This window comes from Amblyomma americanum, chromosome 5 (assembly GCF_052857255.1).
Source record: "Amblyomma americanum isolate KBUSLIRL-KWMA chromosome 5, ASM5285725v1, whole genome shotgun sequence".
Lineage (NCBI taxonomy): Eukaryota > Metazoa > Arthropoda > Arachnida > Ixodida > Ixodidae > Amblyomma > Amblyomma americanum.
The window spans coordinates 180,087,532-180,111,080 of NC_135501.1; the positions used below are offsets into that span (position 1 = coordinate 180,087,532).

A 23,549-nucleotide genomic window follows, 5' to 3' on the forward strand; every position below is an offset into this window, starting at 1 on the left:
GGGGAAAAGGGTACAGAAGGGGTCATTGGACTAGAACCGCTATGAGGTCTCCTTATAGGCCGTGAATTCGAGCAGCCCCAACGCGCTTCGGGTTCCCTCTGGGCCGCAGGGAGACCGGGACGGCACTGCCGCCCACGGCTCGCCCGCAGTAAGTAATCCGATAACGCAGCGGTACAAGACGCTAGCAAAGCCGCTCATACAAAGCGGGTCAGCGTGCTTCGCCGTTATATACCGCGTCGCAGCCCAATACTGTACATCCTTTTTTTTTATAGCGAGCGCTCTGCTCCTTGGGGTACAACAGATTTCGATGTGGATGAGACAATGACCTTCAATACCTCACAAGGTCAAACCGAACTTAACTGCGTGGTGGCATGGCACAAGCTAAGGTAGTACGACCACGTGATAATATGACGATGACCATTGGGTACCTGACCTTGACCTTTGACCTTGGCCGCCACGATGGCTCAGTGGTTATGGCGCTCGGCTGCTGACCCGAAAGACTCGGGTTCGATCCCGGCCACAGCGGTCGGATTTCGATGAAGGCAAAACTCTGGAGACCCGTGTACTGTGCGATGCCAGTGCACGTTAAGGAACCCCAGGTGGTTGGAATTTCCGGAGCCCTCCACTGCGGCGTCCCTCATAGCCTGAGTCGCATTGGGACGTTAACCCCCTAAACCAAACCACAAACCTTGGACCTTGGCGTTTGATTTGAGACAGTGGAGACCGTGCTTAACAGAACTTATCGCTCGTATAACTAGGTTCAAGCCCTGTTGAGCCCCAGCCATTTTTTTTTTGCTCGCGAAGAATAAAACAAGGAGACCAGAATGTAGCCACGGAACAACGGCAAAACCGCAAAGCGGCCGAAAGAGGTCGTTCACGAGCGGAGCTCGACACTAACAGGTGAGGCAAGCTGATATTTGGGTATGCGTAAGTATGCATGGTGGTGATTGAGGGGGGGGGAGGGGGGATGGGGGGGGGGGCTACTCTGAAAGTGGAGCGAAGCTTGCAGCGCTTCTCTAGGCTCAGTCACACCCTCAGCCTTGATGGAGGACTGATGTTAGTAACGGCATGTTGCATGTCACGTGAACACAACGATTAGTGCTGATTAGATATCAGACAAAAAGTACTCCCGCTAAAAAAAAAAGATCAAACGCGATTAGAACTAAACCCCGAACGACCACCTGAAAATAAACCGAGGTACACCGAAACGACAAAACTTGTTGAGCTAGTTGGGTTTCTCTATTCCACGGTTACACCGCGACGGCTAGACTAGACACGGAAGGCGAGACACAACACAGCGCCGTTGTGCTGTGTGTTGAGCGCTGTCTTGCGTCCCGCCTTCCGTGTCCCGTCTGTCGGAGTGTAACCACGGAGCACTAGAACACACCAGGAAGTATGTGTGAACTCCTGGACACTTCAGCAAACCCGTGACGAGTATCGAAGCCTGTTCCTGCTGTATGTGGTGCTACGAACGTTCCCACATGGACTGCCCACTGGCCAGAACCTGCAACGATGCTTGTTTCCCCTTCCTGCTTCGGCTTCAGCGCCCCAAAAAAATACGACAAGCTGCTACTGACGATGTTGATAATGATAATGATACGCAACTGCACTTCTATACAGCCCCGACGCTGAGAAACCGCAGAAATTCCCCCTAAATTACAGCCAGGCTGAAGAACAGAGTGTTCCGCACTAAAACGACGTCAATCGTCATCATCTTTCCCTCTTTCACTACCCAGTCGAAGCAAAGCGGGAACCACAAGCGCAGGCGATTGTTTACCACGTATCGGACAAAGGAGAAAAAAAAAACAAGGAGAGAGAGAGTTGCGCAGCCATACACACACGCGCTCACACGTCACTACACGACGGCGCACTCGTCAGCTCCATCCGCAGCTGCATGCGCGCGCTATGCGCGAAGCTGCCTCTGAACAGGTCAAATTTAGACCCCAGCCCCGCGCAGGCAGGGACAGCCGAGCGAACACGTAGACAACGTCGTCGTTCTCTGAAAGGTGCGCATCGCGCGCCAGTGACCTTGAAACGCAGCCAAGGGAAACGGCGTCAATAATTTATCAAGGGCGCTAATAACCGCACTGCTATTATAAAAAACAACAAAAGCAAGGAAATAAGCTGCACCCTTAAGAGGTCACTTAACTCGGACTCCATGTACTGACCCTGCGGGAGAGTTTAGACAAGCTTTTTTTTTTCCTGCCTGTATTTCTCTTTTTTCAACTCCAGGCCCCGAAGTAGGGCGACCGCGATTCCCGAAATACTTTACGCGGGACCCCAAAATCCGGCCGTTATGTGTGTCGCTCCCGCAGGGCTGTGTCGGGGAAACACAACTGGGGCGACGAGAACAAAATGCATGCACGGGCTTGGGTACGGCGACAGCGCAGTGACGAAATACAAGAGGCAGCGCTGGGAGGATTCGAATATTATCCCGTTAGTGAAAACGATCCGTCAGAATAGGTAGACGTAGTAGATTGCAAAGAAAGCAAAGGTAAGCTAAGCTAAGGAAAGCAAAGTAAAGGAAATTAAAGGTAAGCTAAAAACACCGTAGACAAAACATGCTCTGAAAACAAAAAATCACCTGTTTTGTCTTCTGTGCCGTTCCTTTTGTCTCTCGTCCCTATCGATATTCGATATACGGGATATTCGATATAAACCGCCAAATTTTATCGAAACGACCGGATCAACCCCGAGTGACCTATCAGTCGAGCTCTCAAGTCCTTGAGGCAAAAAAAAATAATAAAATCGATGCCTCTTCGATAGTACCATCTACTCCTGACAGAGCTCGGGGAAAAACAACACCGTTGCGGCACGCTTGTTAGGCCTGCGTGCACTGCCCTTACCCCCCCCCCCTCCCCCCCATGAAAAAAAAAAATCTACACGGGATATAGACAGCAGCGACAGCCCCTCCAATTTCCAGATTAATTTCGCCGATCGCGACCGGCATGTCGCGTATATGGACACAGGCGCAGCTGCGCAAAACAACGCGTGCTCCAGAAATAAAGGACGCGTTGCAGCAGCAGCAGCAGCAGCAATATGACACTATGACACAAAACGACGACGACGGCGACCTCTGGAAGACAGAAACGCAGGCTTCAATGCGCCAAAAAACACGCATCTCTCCTCTTCCGCCTCACGGTTAAACACGCTCCGAGCTTCGCGCATATATTGTTCGAGTACGTCGCGATATAGATTGCGAGCTATCGCCCTTTTCCTCCAAAAACGGGCTGACCATGAAAATTTAAAAGAGCGACGTTTCGCAGTTGTTTCAGGAGGCCTGTCTGCATCTTCCTATGACAGACGGCGCGCGCCATATTCGCGATATGCGCTCAAGAGAAATGAAACAAGAAAATGGAGGATAGAGCGCGCGGGGTGGGTCACGGTTCGCTTCACTGTTGGACAGACGAGCGGAATTATTAACGCCGTCTGCGTATGCCTCCCGGAGTGCAGACGACATTTCGGGCCGATGACTTCGAGAACGACTGCCGGAGGTATTCTGTCAAAAGTCGATTCCAAATGGAACTAAACTGTGAAGCCGCGCTTTAAAGTTTCACGACCTTTTATAAGCGCTTTTTTTTCTTATTTGCGGCGGAAGATTACAGAATAAAGGAAGGGGACGCAAATGGGGAGTAAGCAGACATATCCGCCGGCTGGGAGCGAAAGGCGGCAGGCATATATTAGAAGTCGAGATTCTTTCGCACCGCGTCAGGCAGCTCGTCTTTCCGCCGACAGGTGACGGGACTATCGAAATATCCCGATTTCTGGTTATGGCGACCGGCGAGGATAAACACGGAGATACAGACGTCGGTATTCGGCAGTAAACTTTATCTCCCCATCCCATTGATTTCGAAGCTCAGGCGTCACCAACGCGTCGGCACCTTTCAAGAGCCTCACAAAGGCCAGCCCGCATACCTCCGGCACACTCTCAGTGATATGGAGACAAAGGCTCGGAAAAAAACAACATCGACGTCATCCGTCGCTACATTTACCGAAGGATACGTACTTTTAGAATAGCGAAGACATACTATGCCGCCGCGGTGGCCGAGTGGTTATGGCGCTCGGCTGCTGGCCCGAAAGACCCGGGTTCGATCCCGGCCGCGGCGGTCGAATTTCGATGGAGACGAAATTCTAGAGGCCCGTGTGCTGTGCGGTGTCAGTGCACGTTAAAGAACCCCAGGTGGTCGAAATTTCCGGAGACCTTCACTACGGCGTCTCTCATAGCCTGAGCCGCTTTGGGACGTTAAACCCCGATAAACCAAACTAAACATACTATGCAAAAAGTACGTATCCTTCGGTAAATGTCCTGAGCATTGGATACCTTTAACATAGCGGGTACGTGATAGCATAGACATATATCGGTATATGTCTATGCTGTCACGTACCCGCTATCTTAAAGGTATGCAGTGTTTCAGGACAATTTTAAGGATTAACGCCGCATTTCACTTTATCTCCTAAATATAATACGAACCTTCCTGATCAATGAAGCCATAATATAAACGCCCTGTGTTGCTCATAATCTCCCCACGCGAAGCGTACGCATAAAGCACACTCTACCACCAGAGACGTGCCAAGTTACGAAACCAGAGCTGCCGCGGCATCGGCCCACCAGTATGTGAAAAATTTGTGCACAAACAAATGACCTGCGATTGAGCGACATGAACGTGCTGTGCGATTACGGTCGTACGGCCCAGAACGCGACGACTGAAGCACCGCCGACCCAGCAGAGCTTTCACACGGTGTCGCAACGCCGAGCGCGGCCATCAAGAGAAGCCTTGCAAATTACGTACGGAAAGCTTTTTTTCAAAATGGCGGCGCCCACCAGCACGGCTCAAATCGTCTGCTGCGAAAAAGGTGCCGACGATTGCGCCACCTCGCGGTCGCCGCGTGCAACTGCGCAGCGCCGCCACATTCGCAAGAATGGCGAAAGGGCAGAATGTATTAGGCTATACTAGCTGTACAGCGTCTAGAGCAGTCCCTTTCCGCGCAATATGCGTCCGCGCTGACACTCGGTAAAAAGCGGTGCGCTTACGTATAGCAGCAGCACCAAAGATGTGGAAACTTGGAATGCGGCGGCAAATCCTTTGGAAAACAAAGAAGATACGAAACTAACGTTAAACCGACGGCTACAAACGGTGCGGAACGCATTAGGTAGATGCCCGCGGACCTTCTTGCGTAACCTAGCATACCTGCAGAAAGGCTCCGAAGACCGAAAAGACCCCCCCCCCCCCCCCACACACACACACACACACATTTTTTCTCACCCACGATGCCAAGCTGAACGCTATCCGAGGCAGGCAATCAGGGAAGCTCGTGTACTTTCACTCATTTGTATGTCTATCTATGTCCGTCTTTGTGTCTGTGTCCGTTCGTGTCTGTCTATCCGTCTGTCTGTGTCAATGTGGCTGTTTCAGCGAGACGTCATCAGTGCTGCCGCCAGAGACGACGAGAACAAAACACCTGCCCTTGAAAAGGAACTCCGCCTGATATTTTCTTTCTCCTTCATAATGCTCAGTTATTAAGTTGGTAATCGCTGTTATTGAATATAATTTGCTCTGACGCCCGAAGAGTAACAGAAAGCAACGTCGCCATCGTCGCGTTTAATTTTCAAGGGCGTCGGCCGTTCCGGGCTATGAGGAGTACGGACCGTCACACAACACACATACCCAACACAGGACACACAAGACAGGACACACAACACAAGACACACAACACAGGACACACAACAAAAGACACACAACACAGGACACACAACACAAGACACACAACACAAGACACACAACACAGGACACATACCCAACAAGCATTTGGAGGAAGGCAGACAGAGAGAGGGGGGGAGGAAGAAGGAAGGAAAGGAGAGAGAAAGCAGCAGCTGGCGTCCTCAGGCGTCGTACGACGAAAAAAAAAATAAGCGGGCCGCTTCGCAGGAACCAACTGCGCAGACCGGGCACGCTTCGACGCAGGTAAACATAAGGCGGAGGAAAGAGCTGTACTATGCATCCACGTAGACCGCAAGCACAGACAGCGGTTATATAGGGCAGGTATATATTACCTGCCTCGCCGCACGCCCACCTATGCGGCGGGAACGTAATAAAAGTGTGAACGGGTTAGAGGCGCGAGAAAGCGCGCGGCGACCAATGAACGAGCAACGAGGCGTCTGTCACTGCAGTTGCAGCTGCATTCCAACATGTAAACAAACACAACGCTGGCAGGCTCCATCAAACGAAGCGCAAGTGCGGCTGTGTGTGCATTGCAAGGCTAAACCCATTTCTCTTTCCTCCTGCCTTTCTCTCTTCCCTGCCTTGTTCTTTAACAGTTTATTTTTAACACTTTTTACTTCGTCGCTCATCCGCCTTTCTAGGCCACCTGCTGGCAGGACATCGCCTCCGCGGACGTCCAGGACGCAAAGATCCACTAACATTGCGAACCGAGACGCATCCAGTGTCGTAGCCTGAGGAAGGCCCGGTTTCGTACCCTAGAATAAACGTCTAGCGTCAACATCCTTGCCAGCTTACCTAAGCCTGGAAAAACAGCCATGCTTTCCGTGAGACGACCTAGCATGCGACGCGATTTACAAATGCAAACATGAAACCCTTCCGAAAGAGGACATACTACGAACGTTTCGCATGAAAAAAAAAGCGCAAGCTTGCATAGGTCGGTTTAAAATTGTGATCTAAAATCTCCAGAAAGCACGCGACCTCGTGCTTTCGTTGGCACGGCACAGGTCGAGAGAAGAGGCTTCCCCCCGAGCCCACCCTCGGTCATAATAATAATAATAATTGGTTTGGGGGCGAAAGGAAATGGCGCAGTATCTGTCTCATATATCGTTGGACACCTGAACCGCGCCGTAAGGGAAGGGATAAAGAAGGGAGTGAAAGAAGTAAGGAAGGAAGAATTGCCGTAGTGGAGGGCTCCGGAATAATTTCGACCACCTGGGGATCTTTAACGTGCACTGACATCGCACAGCACATGGGCGCCTTAGCGTTTTTCCTCCATAAAAACGCAGCCGCCGCGGTCGGGTTTGAACCCGGGAACTCCGGATCAGTAGTCGAGCGCCCTAACCACTGAGCCACCGCGGTCAAAAACGCCTTTTTATTGTTTTTGAAGACGCACGCCGGAATCGGTAACCACTGCTCCAAAACGAAAAGGTGGCGCTAAGTATAAAACAGCACTGCATAGCAGCCGCTGCTTTTACAGAAGCACGGTACAGTTGGAAACTACAGGAAGCAAGCAGACAGGCGCACAAGTCGCAGAGTAAAAGCCCCGTCCGCCTCAACGCAACCGTTTGAACGACAAATCAAGAGTTAATTTCTCAAATCTCTGTAAACGAAAAAAAATTCGAGCTCGTCCGGGGCTCGAAACCGCGACCAACAGTCGACTAGGACAGTCAGTGGAGCCACACTTTCTGTACGCGACCGCCAGAAGATGGCAGCACAAGCGACTTTAGAATGCTCCATTTTCCATTAATGCTTCGGACAACGTAATGATCTACACACAGCAACAACCACTTCAAACCAACTTCAAACTACCGAAACCAACATCAATATCGTCACAAGAGAGACCGTTTCCAAACAAAACTTGCTCACAGCCCGAAAACCCCTGGAACTTCCTTCTATCTATTTCGTAAACACGGGCTCGCCCTCTAGGTGGCAGTAGTATTTATCCTGCAGCCCAAATCCACTCAACCACGAGGCAATAATTCCTTAAAGGGGCTCTGAAAGGGGCTCTAATAAAGTTGCAGCATGGCTGGAATGTTAAAGCATGCCTCTTCACGAATACTGCCCAGAAAGAAATTTTCTAATGCGCTTTGTAGAAGCTGAGTTATCTGCTGTCAAATTTTGAATTTCAGCGTCTTCGCGACTTTCCCTCTCTCGTCACATTTTGCACGCTGGAAGGTAGGCGCTCCTCCGCCGGCCGGCCCCACCTCCGAGGGAGAGCTTCCTGGCCCGCCGGAGCTGCGCGGCTAATTGGCCGCGGCCTTGGTAGCTGCGTGACGTCTGAAAGAGTCTAACCAGTAAGCACCTCTCAACATGTATACGTAGATGCGAGCGACGGAGGAGGATGCGAGCATGAAAGAGTCGCCGGGAAGGGCTCGTCAACTTTCGCGCGTGATTGTGAGTCCTCCGCTGCGTGTAGAAGCGTACTATTTGGCTCAGATGTTCACGACAACACAATGCAGTGACTGAGCAAGTTGATGTCCTCTCCTCGGAAGGTGTTTCAGAGCCCCTTTAACACAGACCACTTCCGGCCCACAGACAATTGAGCATGGAGCTGCACGCCAACGATACGGGGGAATCAGCGAGAAAAAAAAAAGGGGGGGGGGGGAATCAACTTTTTCCCTGCAAGCCGGCAACCCCATTGTTCAACAGTGTAATCGGAAGGCTAGACTGGAAAGCAATGCGCTGACTACCACCGTCCCGGGTTCGAACCCGACCGCGGCGGCTGCGTTTTTATGGAGGAAAAACGCTAAGGCGCCCGTGTGCTGTGCGATGTCAGTGCACGTTAAAGATCCCCAGGTGGTCGAAATTATTCCGGAGCCCTCCACTACGGCACCTATTCTTCCTTTCTTCTTTCACTCCCTCCTATATCCCTTCCCTTACGGCGCGGTTCAGGTGTCCAAAGATATATGAGACAGATACTGCGCCATTTCCTTTCCCCCAAAAAACCAACCAACCAACCAAAATTACCACCGTGACACACCCATCCGCTATACTATTGCAATGATGAGGGCGGGAACCGAAAGCAGACGCGATAAGGAAGACAAACGCGTTGCTGGCCGAGAAAGCAATGGGGAAGCAGAGACTTTTTTCAGATACCATGTCACTATGAATAGCCAAGATAGTGCTTCGTGGAAACCTCAACGTACTACATTTCAGGCCAACTGTAGAACGAGGGGTACTTTAACGTGCACTCACACTGCACGGCCCTCTACAGCTATCATTCGGCAGTCGGTAGACTCAATGGTTCTTTCTCGGCAAGTTGATGTTTGTCCGGCACCAAAAGATTCATTTGCCGCAGAAAAAAAAAGCCCTTAAAAATTTTCCCGCCAAACGATCAAAACTCGTGACGTCTACACCGAAAACGCCTCCGTGATCACAGTCCCGAAGTAAACGGCAGTATAACCTAGCCTCAGAGATTTGCAAAAAAAAACTGTGTCGATGCATCCAGTTTACTACTAGCAAAAACTACCGGCGGCGTCGACACCTGTATTTAAATTTTTGCCCTATTGTAACCAATTAAAGCTCCATTCTCAGTGAAAGTAGCGTGTTTGGCGTTTGAATAGTGCAATATTTTAACACGGGCCAGCTTTAGACTCCCTCACTGTCGCTTCAAGGTCACATCGAATAAACGAGCAAGCTGGCTAAAGTGAGCAATACTTTTCCGAACAGACGACAGCGCGCGCCCTTTAGGACAGCTGCACGGAACTCGGTTAGGCTTAGCGCACAGACACCAGTGTGGCGAACTTGCCACACGCTTGCTCCTCTCGTTAGCCGTGATGGGCAACGCCAGGCCTTCCTTCGATCGCGACCCTCAGAGCAGGGCGGGCCGCCCGCTCGAATGCCGACGCGGCCGGCGGCGCCGTCCGTAGCATGCGTCCGAGTGACAGGAGACGCCGCTAAGGGTCCCCCGCCGGTTGCCGCTGGCGGAAGCGATGTTTCTGACAGCGGCTGCGTCGACTACAGAGAGAGAGAGAGGGTGCCGTTCCGGAGGCAGCATCGACAAGCCACCAAGCCAGATGGGCAGAAACGCGTTCCTTCCTGAAGAAGACGATTCGAAGCTACACTCTAAACGAAAAGGAGTAAACTGTCCTCTAGGACACTCTCTTTTATGAAGAGAGTGTGCTCTAGAGAACAGCTTACTCCCCTTTCTACTCCCACAATGTCGTATTAGTGTTTAGAGTGCAGCGGCAACGACTGGAGTGGTATACACCGCAGCGTCACAGGAAGTCCACCAGGTGCGTATACATGCGAGTAAATTAACTGCACCACGGAATGGTGCGCCGGGAACACTGCGTCACACTTACAGTGAAGACGTGTATGGTTTCTCTTGCGGGCCTTACTAGGTTCTTTAGCTTCGCACCAGAGGTGCCCACCGCCCAAGACGGTTGCTTGATTTGACGACCGAAGGCTTCTTTTCGCACCAGGGGTGCCCCGTCAGAGACGGCCTTGCGACGAATCGGGATGCAGGTGTTGAAGGGAGTACGACTTGACTGTTTTATACACAAATATTTACATTACAAGCAAGTTGACATACGAGAGACAATTTAAAACGGCAAAAAAAAGTTAAACAACCAAAAGGTGGAACTGGCTAACACTAGGGGAGGCCCCTACTCGGCATAGCCGAGGATGCATTACACTTGGCCTTAGCCCAGAACGATTTTCCAGGGCTCCGGGCCCTGGTTTTAAAGACCCAAAGGCCCAGCCCATATTCGGTAGTGTCCAATCACGTCGAACTATAAACGTGATTGGTTAAACAGGCGTATGGCCGGCCCTCCCATGTCCGTAAGGCATATGACCCTTTCCCTAAAGTAAACAACACCAAAAATGGACATCAGATTCCTTAAAAAAAAAAACCATTTTCTCAGAAGGCGCCATAACCTTTGGTCCGCATGTTTGCCACCCCGCTCGGTACCGACATTCCCAGGAGGATTAGCAATCGGTTCAGTAGAAGCTCGTCAACCCGGGCGCCGTTCCGCAATTAGAGCTGTCATCGGACTCCGGCGAGGTGCTTCTGCCGTGCGCGACTGCTCGCTCGGTCCTGACTTTCCCAGGAAGATTAGCGTTCTCGTGAGCCTACGCGGCTTAAATTCCGCGCCGATAACCATTCGTTGGGGTTCTCAAATCTGGCCGCCGCTGTCCGTCCGTCATTCCATTGCTCCCCTCCTTGACAAGACTACTATTTATCAAGATCTTCCCAAGAGATGCACGAGATAATTTGGCGATTTCCAAGCTCCTAGGTCTTAACTAAATGCAGTGTGTTTTCCTCGTAGCAACCACTCCTGGCGAAAGAGTTTTCTAGCTTTTAGTCAGTTCTTACATTTTCTTCGGTTTGCATAGTTTTTTCTTCTTTGAACAAAAAAAAAGGTTCGCAATGCACTGACCCTAGTTATTAGTAATCACGGATGAAAATTTCTTCAACCAAGCGTTGATGTGCTTTGACGTCTTGTCAATAGATGGCGCTACTGTTTACGAGTACGCTTGAGGGACGCTACGGCACGGCCAACTAAAAGTGTCGTGTTTACACTATTCAGAGCGTACGCAACGCAGTAAGAGGTGCGTACGCAAGCTTACTGCGTACGCCCCAACTAAAGGTGTCTATTAACGTATAAAATACCGACGCCACGAACAGCTAGCTACCAAACCTCTTCTTTTCAAGAAATAACTAAGGTCATATCTATTCCTACCAAAGCATGAGCGCCACGATATCGCTGCACTGCAGCTGCACTTCGACTTCGGAGAGTGCAGACCAGCCAAGAACTGGTGCTGCACTGGTGAGGGCACTTTGGCAAAACGAATACGAAAGCGCTGCTCTCCCTTGCACCGGTGCAGCAAGTGCCACCAAATCGAGCAGAACTGTTGTCGCAGGCACGGTGCCAAATGGATGCACTGCCGCTGTGAAGATGGGCGCGCCGTTACGATCCAAAATTAAAAAAAAAGACCACAGACGCGCAACTATAGTTTTGTTCTAAACAAACCTCATATGCATGAGGCTAGTTATACCGACACTTTATTGCCTCTCCGGGGGAATAACTCAACATAACCATAGCGCAGCAAGTTAAGTATTTCCAGACTGCAAACACCATCAACGCCAGGCAGGTTTTTCTTTGAGTGCGTGCGTGCAACAGGAAGCGCGTAGCTGAATGAATCGAACATGGCACGAATAATGGAATAAATTAACGCGATAGCGTTAAGGCTCCCGTTCAGCCGCGCATCACAGCGTCATGAATGGTATGCGGACAATCCGCGATCTATGAATAATACTAATAATAATAATAATTGGTTTTGGGGGAAAGGAAATGGCGCAGTATCTGTCTTATATATCAGTGGACACCTGAACCGCGCCCTAAGGGAAGGGATAAAGGAGGGAGTGAAAGAAGAAAGGAAGAGAGAGGTGCCGTAGTGGAGGGCTCCGGAGTAATTTCGACCACCTGGGGATCTTTAACGCGCACTGACATCGCACAGCACACGGACGCCTTAGCGTTTTGCCTCCTTAAAGACGCAGCCGCCGCGGTCGGGTTCGAGCCCGGGAAACTCCGGATCTGTAGTCGAGCGCCCTAACCACTGAGCCACCGCGGCGGGTAAGATCTATGATTGTAAAGTAGGGAATGACCAATTCCGAACATATTCCGCAGGTATAGGAGAACCTATAAACGACAGAGAAGGAATACTTGTGCGGGAGGGATCTATAACGCTATCGCATTGTGCTCTTAAGGGTAGGTTAAGCGTTATGTAGTGATGAAAGAAAAGTGCTCCTGGATGCCAAGTGATACGCTAAGAGAAGCCCAGACCACTGAAGGGAACCATCACCGCCATCGCGTCATACCCTAAAAGGCGCACATTAAGCTTCCCTCAAAGAAACACTCTCGAATCGTGTAACTCAATAATCCCCGCTCAATTTCCTTGATCTGTCGCCGTGTTATTAAAATTATTGTTTACGTTCACAACTTCATGACGGTGACTGTGTATTGGTTTCTATAGGTCAGATAAAGAAATCCCCTGTAAGCATTTAGATGTATACTAGTCAGGATGACCACAAACTGCGGGTCACTGAATTCATAGGAACCGAAACTTTATTCAAATACAGCGCCATAACATCCGAACGCTCGACCCTACCTTCCTATTATCGACCTTTCGCACTATAAGTAATAACCGTGTCACACGGCATTCCTCGAAGGCCTTTCCAGCAAAGGCACCTTTTTTCACCAAAGGAGCGAAAGCTTAAAGAAGCAGCGATGCGGCCCAAAGGTGAAACAGTCGTTCAGGCTTAGCACCCGCTGCTGTGCTCGAGGCGGCTGAAGTGAGTGTTTTAAATTTAAAGTAGGGTATTCTGCTCATTCGTTGAGCTCGAACGATTTTTTTTATTCTGATAGCTTCCTTAAAAGTACCGCAAAAGCTACTCTCATCACCAGCGGCAGGTTTTGCGTATTGCCTTGGCCACCAGGGGCACTCGGTGTTGCTGCAACTCTTTACCGTCTTAAAATCTGGGCATAAAATATAAATACCCATAATGAAGCAAAGCCAAACACACCTTTGGTATTTTTAAAGATGTTTTCAAGCATTGTTAGCTGCTTTTTTTTCTTCATTGCTTTTACTTTTCGACGTCGCAGGTTTTCGAAGGCCGCGCCTTTGGGCTCCAAACGTCTCGGACGGGTGGCTTCGCCTCCAAGGCATACGACGTCGAAATGAAGAAAAAAATAGCAGCTAACAATGCTTGAAAACATCTATAAAAATACCAAAGGTGTGTTTGGCTTTGCTTCATTATAGGTGTTTATATTTTGTGTACAAATTTCAAGACTGTGAAAGTGTTGCAGCAACACCGAGTGCCCCTGGCGGCCAAGGCAATGCACAAAACCTGCTGCTGATGATGACAGCAGCTGTTGCAGTTCTTTCAAGCAAGCAGTTAGAATGAAAAAAAAACATTGTCTGAGCTCAACGAATGAACAGAATTTCCCACTTTAATTTTAAAACACTCACTTCAGCCGCCCCGAGCACAGCAACGGGTACTAAAGCCTCAACGACTGTTTCACCTTTCGGCCGCACCGTTTAACAGCGTCGCTGCTCCTTTAAGCTTTCGCCCCTTTGGTGAAAAAAGATGCCTTTGCGGGAAAGGCCTTCGAGGAATGCGGTGTGCCAGGGGTATTACTTAGATAATGCGAAAGGTCGATAATAGGAAGCGCGTTCCTATTCTCTTAAATGTTTGCAGACATTGCATATCGTTTACCACCGTATAAATGCATGCCATGCACAGGGGACCACACCAAGTGGTATTTTGACTGTCCTTCACCATAACGACATTGAAAATAAAGACGATGGTAATAAAAGCTCCCGCAGAACCCTAAAAGTTTTCTGAAAAAAAAAAAAGCGCCATCGCCTCCAAGGTTTTTAGCGGCAAAGGCCCAATATCTGTGCCGTGTAGCTGCACTCCTTAAGCCTTTGAACATAAGGACCTGATCCTCAAAGGACTTTGCGATGCCCGTGTGACAGGGGTATAAAACCCGTCCGTCGTCTGTGCTGTTCAAATACAATACCCTCCCCCCCCCCCCCATAAAAAAAAAACACGGCACAACAGGCTATCTATCTATCTATCTATCTATATATATATATATATATATATATATATATATATATATATATATATATATATATATATATATATATATATATATATATATATAATCACCAAAAATTAAAAACATAACAGGATTTAATTCACGACGTTTCCGTGATTTTATATTATATTGACCAAATCAGCTGCCAGAAATCACTTTTGGTACATTATATATATATATATATATATATATATATATATATATATATATATATATATATATATATATATATATATATATATATATATCTACGACATGGACGCCGCCCGCAAAGCCACGGGTGAACTATATTTCGCGACGGCCGAAAACCACTCTGCCGGTACAGTGTGAAAACAGAAACGCACCCACCGTTCCCATCGCCCCGCGTCTGTCCCATTCCTTCACCTGTGCACGCTCCCCTATCGCCGTGTGCTGTCATGTTTGCCTCGGCTTTCCGGACTTCCGCAAAACGCCTCTTGCACTTGTTGTGCAGGCGCTCCAATTCGTTTCCTATGCATGGAAACGAGACGCGTGTGGCACGTGGCCAAAACCGGCACCCCAGTGGTTCACTGCAGCCTTCAGGCCTTGCGTGTCCCGTGAACTGTCAGGTGCGCGCGCTCGACCTCGTTTGCATGCTGTTCGTTCACCGCGAGCGCTGTTACTGTAATAATAATAATAATAATAATAATAATAATAATAATAATAATAATAATAATAATAATTGGTTTTTTGGGGAAAGGAAATGGCGCAGTATCTGTCTCATATATCGTTGGACACCTGAACCACGCCGTAAGGGAACGGATAAAGGAGGGAGTGAAAGAAGAAAGGAAGAATTAGAGGTGCCGTAGTGGAGGGCTCCGGAATAATTTCGACCACCTGGGGATCTTTAACGCGCACTGACATCGCACAACACACGGGCGCCTTAGCGTTCGCCTCCATCAAAACGTGGCAGCCGCGATGGGTAGCGAACCCGGGTAGTCCGGCTCAGTAGACGAGCGCCTTCACCACTGAACCAACGCGGTGGGTCTTTCATTCCTTATAATAATCATAATTGGTTTTTGGGGAAAGGAAATAGCGCAGTATCTGTCTCGTATATCGTTGGACACCTGAACCGCGCCGCAAAGGAAGGGATAAAGGAGGGAGTGAAAGAAAAAAGGAAAAAAGAGGTGCCGTAGTGGAGGGCTCTGGAATAATTTCGACCACCAAGGATCTTTAACGTGCACTGACATCGCACAGCACACGGGCGCCTTACCGTTTTGCCTCCATCGAAACGCAGCCGCCGCGGTCGGGTTCGAACCCGGGAACTCCGGGAACTGTACCAAGGCGCCCTTTTGGCGTCTTGTCACGCATGAGGCCTGCCACAGCTAGGCGCCCTAACCTCGCAGATTAGGTGGCGCTTTCGACACCATAGAGCCACGGTAGATACTTTGTGTTTTCACCGTATACGCATGAAGGGACGGCGATTCAGCAAATTACAACAGAGATGGTGGTGGTGAAAACTTTTCTTTGGTGGAATAGAGTTTGGGAGCCACAGAGTGACCCCGCTACATGGTAGGCGTCCCTGCAGTGCACACTAAACAATTTCCCACCCTTAAGGGTGTAAATCAGCTGCCCGCTGACGAGCGCCCTTTTCCAATTGTTCGGTGCTAAAAAAGGGTTCAGAGATCAGCACCCTTAAGGAAGGGTGGACTTAATGATACTTTAGAGGATGTAATGGTTGCACCCTCATTAAAGGGTATTATTTTTCCATAACACCTCTATGAATGCATGTTGGAAGGGTGCTCCACGTTGATCCACCCATGAACCAAAAGCCTTGGACTGACGCGCGCCCTCAACTTTCATGCTGTGTACCCTTCCTGAAGGGTGCTGATCGCACCCTTTTTGGCACCCAAAAGGGTGTTCGTCTGGGGACAGCTGATTTGCACCCTTAAGGGTGAGAATTTGTTTAGTGTGTGGGCCACTGCATGGTCGGCGTCCCTAGTCCGGGACACCGCATGACGGGGCCCCGTCTCGCGCCCGTTTCACCAGAGTCCCTTGGGATTCAAGCGAGGAGCAGTTGAGGAGGGCAGTCTCCCACGCCTCTCGGGAAGGAGTAGAGGCTCATTCAGCACCCCGTTAACGAGGCCAGCAGAGAAGTTCGGGGCGCTTTGGGATTTAAAAGTTTTACGAGGTGCTGTCACTTTTGACAAAGTATAGAACGAGAAAAAGTTCACAAGGTTCCACAGCGCTCTGTCTTGCTCCCGCTTTTTGCGCTATGAGCCGCCGCGGTGGCCCAGTGGTTAGGGCGCTCGACTACTGAGCCGGAGTTGCCGGGTTCGAACCCGACCGCGGCGGCTGCGTTTTTATGGAGGAAAAACGCTAAGGCGCCCGTGTGCTGTGCGATGTCAGTGCACGTTAAAGATCCCCAGGTGGTCGAAATTATTCCGGAGCCCTCCACTACGGCACCTCCTTCTTCATTTCTTCTTTCACTCCCTCCTTTATCCCTTCCCTTACGGCGCGGTTCAGGTGTCCAACGATATATGAGGAAGATACTGCGCCATTTCCTTTCCCCAAAAACCAATAATTATTATTATTATTACTATGGAACGTCACGTGAATTACCCACCAGCCCGAACAATCACCCTACTAAGAAAAAGTGCGTTAAGGAATCGGCGAAGAAAGGCAATTAAGGTATTATTGTTTCGGAGAGATGAAAGCTGACCTAAAGGGGCGCTCCCCTACTGAAGAAAAAAAAAACCCTTATGGGGTCACAAAGGTGACCTGATCAGGTAAAATCGAAGTAGGCCTATCGACCGGTTACCACGTTCTAGTGACAAACATACTATTTTAATTGAAAACAGTGCTTTTAAGCTAGACCGCATCAAAAAAATGAAAAATACCGACATCCCAACCACCGGCAGTTTTCGCTAGCAAACTATGGTGACGTCATAGAGGTTTGTAGCAGATCTCTGAGGCTATAGGCATCATCTCTATTCGCTTTCTCGCGCTGGTCACGGAGTCACTTCGGGCCTTGACTCGCAAGTTTCAAATCAAGCGGCTGGAAATTTTTCAATCCAATTTTCTCAACAATAAACGCGTACAGCCTACACGGGTCCCAGAATCGATTTTCACTAAGAGCAAAACTGGAATAAAGTTCTCCTCAGTGTCCCTTTTAAGTGTTTCGTAAAAAAAAAACAAATCTTGGGAGTTTTACTATTAGCCATACACTGTTACCGCTGCGATTTAAAAGGCGGACTAATTATTTGTCCCTCCAAAAGCAACAACAAAGGCTTCTGGTTCGGTCGCGCCAACCGGCGCTCGTAAAATGCCGCGTCCAACATGTCCAGAGAGCCGTGCAGCCGTGCCGAGAGAATAGACAAACAGGAGACGACACGCATGCAGCCACCGCGCCCTCGAAGCAAGATAACGCAGCAACATATCGACCGAGGCTGTGGCCACTTTCCCCCGCCAGGGGATCGAGCCGGCGCTGCTGTCGCGGCACAAGGCTCGAGCTACGGTTGCCACATCAGCCACGTGATCCCAGTGACTGAGTTAAGTGACACACTTTATTACGCGACCGCCGTCTGGATTGTGACACGCGATTCGGGGGACCATAAATAAAGGAAATGGTCAGCGATGTGGAATCGTTCGCGGCGACAGCTCTACGGGGGATTTTCTCCTGGGTTTATGGCGTCCTTCGTATACGCGGTGTTCGATGGAGTATAGCACGTTTTTGGGGATGAAATTTTCATAATACGCCGGCAGCGTTCATTCGCTCACTACTGGGGCATCCTTATTAGTACTGTGAATGACACCTGGCTGTGAGGACGATTTGCCCAGTACCCTTACAAAAATGGTCTATAGACAGTCTACACACTCCTTCAATAGACTATGAATAGATAAAGATAAATTAACCTATAGCAAGGCAATAGAGTCTATAAGAAGTCTATAGACAGTCCACAGACTTCTTATAGACTCTACTGCCTTCCTATAGGTATTTTTTTACTATTCATAGTCTACAGACTGTCTGTAGACAAAACTCTACTAAAAGTGTATATAAACTATAGATTGTCAACAATCTATAGATTGTACAAAACAAAACTATAGATTGTCTACAGACTGTTTATAGGTTTGTATTGTCTATAGACTGTTCTCTAGCATTTGTCTACAGAGAGTCTATAGCCTTTAGACAGAAGTCTATTGACAGTCTAAACACTGACTAAAGAAATTTTTGTAAGGGTAGTCACGTAAACGAGTCCGGCCTGGTGCCTCTTGAAAACGAATTGAAGGTCGCAACGCGATTGAAGGTTACAGATAGCGGAGCTGCTCTTTTGAGCAATCAATTTACATAGCTAATTACTGATTAAAGCGGATTAATGACATCCTAGTCGAAATCAAGAAGAAATAGGAATGGGCACGGCATGTAATGCGAAGGGAAGACAACCGCTGGTCGTTAAGGGCAACAGCTATCGAGTGAATTCCAAGAGAAGGCCAGGAGCGTCACACAGTCAGGTCGGCGGATAAGATTAAGAAGTTTGTCGGAATAAGGTGAACGCGGCAAGCAGAGAACGGGGTTATTTGGAGGAGTACATGGGAGAGTCCTTTGTCCTGCTTTGGACGTACCCTTCCAAAAATTATTTTAGACAGCCTATAGACTGCTCGTAGACTTCTGTCTATAAAGTCTATAGACTACATCCAAACCCTAAAGAACAGTCTATAGGCAATACAAATCATATAGAGCGCCTATAGACAATCTATAGATTTATGGCCATACACATTTAGTAGACTTCTGTTCATAGACAGCCCATAGACTATATATGAATAGAGAAAAAAATATCTATAAGAAGGCAATAGAGCCTAGTGTATGATCATTTTTGTAAGGGTAGTTGGGTTGATGAACTGTTCATTTGTAAAGACGAAACAGCTCGAAGTCCTGAGAAAGAAAAGTGCAACAGAAATTATCTATGTGGCCGTTCGAAAGGTGGTAGTGGTGTTGGTAGTGGTTTTATTCAAAATAATAGTAAATAGGAAGGAAAAGATTTTTGCTAGCCCCGGCATCTGCCATCGATACTGAAGCACCTGAGTTGGGGCAGCGGAAATAAAGTATAGCAGGCAGAATGGAGAAATGAAATGAAAGAGGTGAGTCGAATTTACGAGGCATGCATAAAAGCACGCGCCGTGAATTAATGTTTTTTTTTCCTGTCCTTCTTGAAAACGAAGAATTAAGAGAAACCGGCTGCATTATATATCTGGCTCTCAGCGAGATCTTATCGAAGCAATTGTAGATTTAGGCGCTTTTCGCTAACACTTTTGTGTCGGTGCTAAGCGATAAGTTCGAGGCAAAAATCTGCGCCAACTTTTTTACAAGTTAAACAAGCAGAGACAGAAAACACTGGTAAAAAAAATGTCTGTTTTCTTGCCTGTTTTCATTTTTTAATCTCCACTGACATTTCAGGCGGACTCACTTTTGTCACGTTGAGCTCGATCAATTCAGCGCCTTCAGAAATTCTTCGGAGGGTAAAGGCACTAACGACGTATCGATCTTGGCTCGAAAGTGAAGACCGAGATATGTAATAAACAGCGTTAAGCCCGAAAAAGAAAAAAAAACTCAATATAGCGACAGAGAAGGCGTAAGAAAATGAGGCTGTCCGCCTGGAATGCAGGTCGGCGATCCCAACACGACGGCAGAGCAGCCATGATGGATCGTAGCGTTGCCTAGCAACACAGAGGGGGTTGCGCGATTTTCAACCCACACATTTATTATTCCTTATATTTTCATTTTTATTTCGGTACATGTGACTTATTTGCGTTTTCTGAGGTTTTTTTTTATTTTTTTTTTCATAAGCTGCATATAGAGCAGTGCGCTTCAAGCGACGTTTTAACCACCAACGATTTATGGCTTGCGAATGTTGAAGCGACGGGAGAACGCGTCATCGAGCTGTGATAACGTTTTCAGCGAACATCGCATCCAATATCAAATATACTTTCAAAAATGGCTGCCAGCCGTTCTGCCGAAGTTGTGCGCTGTAGTGCTTTGGGATTTATGATGCATAAGCAACTACATCCTCCCCACTGCCGAAGTTTAACAGGGCAGTCGCCACCATTCCTTTGTCGCCGCCGACAGCGATAAGCGAAGTTTCGCTCAATAGCCCACGTAAAATTGACATAGAAAACTGTACAGCGTCCCCAGGCGTTTGAACAAGACACTCCGTGAACAGTGGTAAACAGGGCACTCGGCAGCCACAAAAATTAAGAACAAAAAGTATGCCCATGAACCTGAACTTGAACCATGGCCCTGAGCTAGGAGTTTGAGGTCCAGGGAACTATTTTCACAGCGGGAACTGCAGATTTAAGCCGCCAATGACGCCGCCACGAATCGGCTTGAAAGAAACACAGAATCCTTTCTCCCTACGGCCATGGCTTGCGAAATGAAAACTTCGTGGCCAACACATGACGGAAACAGCTTGGCATCCCGCTCTAAACACTCCACACCCCCCCCCCCCTCCTTCCTGTAAGAACACTTACACTCTAAACAAAGGGAGTAAAACTGTCCTCTAGCGCACGCCCTTTTAGAAAGAGGTGTGCGCTAGATGACATTTTACTCCATTTTTACTCCCATATAGGTGTATTCTTGCTTAGAGTGTATGCCACACTCTAAACAGAAAGGTGTAAAAAGGGAGTAATCCGTCCTCTAGGACACTCCCGTTTATAAAACAGTGCGCTAGAGGACAGCTTACTCCATTTTTACTCCCATATAGGTGTATTCTTGCTTAGAGTGTATGCCACACTCTAAACAGAAAGGTGTAAAAAGGGAGTAATCCGTCCTCTAGGACACTCCCTTTTATAAAACAGTGCGCTAGAGGACAGCTTACTCCATTTTTACTCCCATATAGGTGTATTTTTGCTTAGAGTGTATGCTACACTCTAAACATAAAGGTGTAAAAAGGGAGTAATCTGTCCTCTAGGACACTCCCTTTTATAAAACAGTGCACTAGAGGACAGCTTACTCCATTTTTTTACTCCCATGCAGGCGTATTCCTGTTAAGAGTGCAATGTGTGGTAAGCATGGGCAGATCACGTGACAGCACAGGGCACAGACTCGAGAAGGCCCACTGCTAAGCAAGGTAATAAGCGCGACAGTTTAGCTTGTTTAGGTGCTACAACGATAATAATAATAATAATTGGTTTGGGGGGAAAGGAAATGGCGCAGTATCTGTCTCATATATCGTTAGACACCTGAACCGCGCCGTAAGGTAAGGCTAAAGGAGGGAGTGAAAGGAGAAAGGAAGAGAGAGGTGCCGTAGTGGAGGGCTCAGGAATAATTTCGACCACCTGGGGATCTTTAACGTGCACTGACATCGCACAGCACACGGGCGCCTTAGCGTTTTTCCTCCATAAAAAAGGCAGCGATGCCGAGTCTGTTTTAAAAACAAACTCGGTCAAAGCCCCACATATAACTGCCGCTGTCACTGAAACACAAACAAAAAAAAAACAGCAGACACCAAGCAGCGCACATACTTTCTTAACACCACCGATGAAGTCCCTCGCCGACCCACCCAACACAACGTTTTTTATTTTCTTTCTTTTTTCTTTCGTTCACTTATACAAAGGGCGGATCGAAGCAAGCGGCGCGCACAGGACCCATTATTACACGTCTCGTCGCAAGTGACAAAAGCCGCATAGATGCAGCTATATGTGGCGCTACAAAGGCGATTCTTTGTGACGCACCACTGTTTGTCGTAACGATCGGCAGGCACTGAAGAAGGACAGTTTATCCGCCGACGCTCCGCAAATCTATACACATGTGCACGGCTCGCTCCCTACCCCGGTTCGCGATGCACGGATTCAAACGCCCATTCAGTCACAAGAAAAAAAAAGTAATCCAAGCAAGCGGAACCATTAGTGCAGAGTAAATGCAAAGACTGACTATGGCGTTGCTGACGAGGTTTGGCTTATTTACTAAGCCATCATGTTCAGATGTTTTTTTTTTATTCTTCTAAACAACTGGAAAAATTCTGAAGACACTTAAGTCTGCTTTACGTGGCGGAATGCGAAAACGTGTGTTTTGAGGACAGGAAGCGTTTTTGACAAAATAAATGGGCGCACTACAGCTCAGATCTAGACATCTTTTTCATTTTGCATTCACATTTTTCGGACACCTTTTGCGGACATCTTTTCGCCGACATAGCCTAGTAATGCTTTCGCATTAATAAGCACCTCCCCCACACCCCTCCCCATGGAGTGCTCAAGTTCTACGTTACCTCACCGGACAAACGTCGTCGCTGTCATCACCACGTTGAGAATGCCTCTCTAGACTTTTTTTTTTGTACGTGAATACACGCTAAGCTTGCTTTGTCCTGAAAATTTAATTCATTCGCTCGACTTGCGCAGGCCTTCACGGAAATACTTACGAAACTCTAACCATTTTTTCTTCGTCTATCACGCGCACGCGTTGCTCCGATCACGCTTAAACGTCTCCACGTGTCTTTGAAGAAGTTCGTAGAAGAGATATAGGGCGTGAAAAAATCGGCGCAGGCTTCATGCTGGTAAGGATTATTCTTTTCCTTTTTTGTTTTTTGTCTACAAACGACCTTAGTAAGGCAGTAAAGGTGTTCACGGACTAGCGAAGATTAAAGCAAAAAAAAAACGCCAGCTTTCTTTCAAGCGTCATTTCCTTTCGAAGCCATTTACAGCTTCGCGGGCGCATTCAAAAGCAAACGCGAACAAAAGAACAGACCGCGCCATTTCAGCTCTCTGTCGGGGCAGACCGCCGTAAAACCGTTTTTCGTCTGCTTCCAGATCTTTGCAGCAGACGGCGGGACAGGCACACCAGTGCCGCGACATCTCCTATGCTTTAGCGCGCTTTGTAAAGCGCTATACGTAGCAATCTATACATTGTTTTTGTGTTGTTGTTGTTGTTGTTGAATGTAAAACCAAATCGCGAAACCCACGCGCCCAGCCATAAACCTCGGCGGGCCCATACCTTCCGGCTGAATGCGTCTGCAAAAAAAACTTCGAAAGTCGCTTTCTGCCGAAAAGGCGGCGACTATACTGTTACAGACGACGCGTTTAAAAGGCGAACGCCGAAGGGACCCACCATAAACTAGGCGAACTATATTCCCCCAGGCGTGTTCTTTTTTGTAAGACCATAGTCTATAGTGTAGATCCATGGTAAGCAGAACAAAAGCCAGCCTGAAATGTCTCGGGTGTTTTTTTTTTATTTTTCTTAATGCCTCGGGGAATACAAAAGGTCAGCACATAA

At 48.3% G+C, this 23,549-nt stretch overlaps 1 non-coding gene across 1 annotated transcript; it reads left to right on the plus strand.

Annotated features, from left to right (window-relative positions):
- The first annotated feature begins 4,034 nt into the window (after positions 1-4,034).
- TRNAS-GCU (transfer RNA serine (anticodon GCU)) lies at positions 4,035-4,106 on the plus strand. Its single transcript has one exon. It is a non-coding gene; the product is annotated as a tRNA-Ser (tRNA).
- Positions 4,107-23,549: the final 19,443 nt, after the last annotated feature.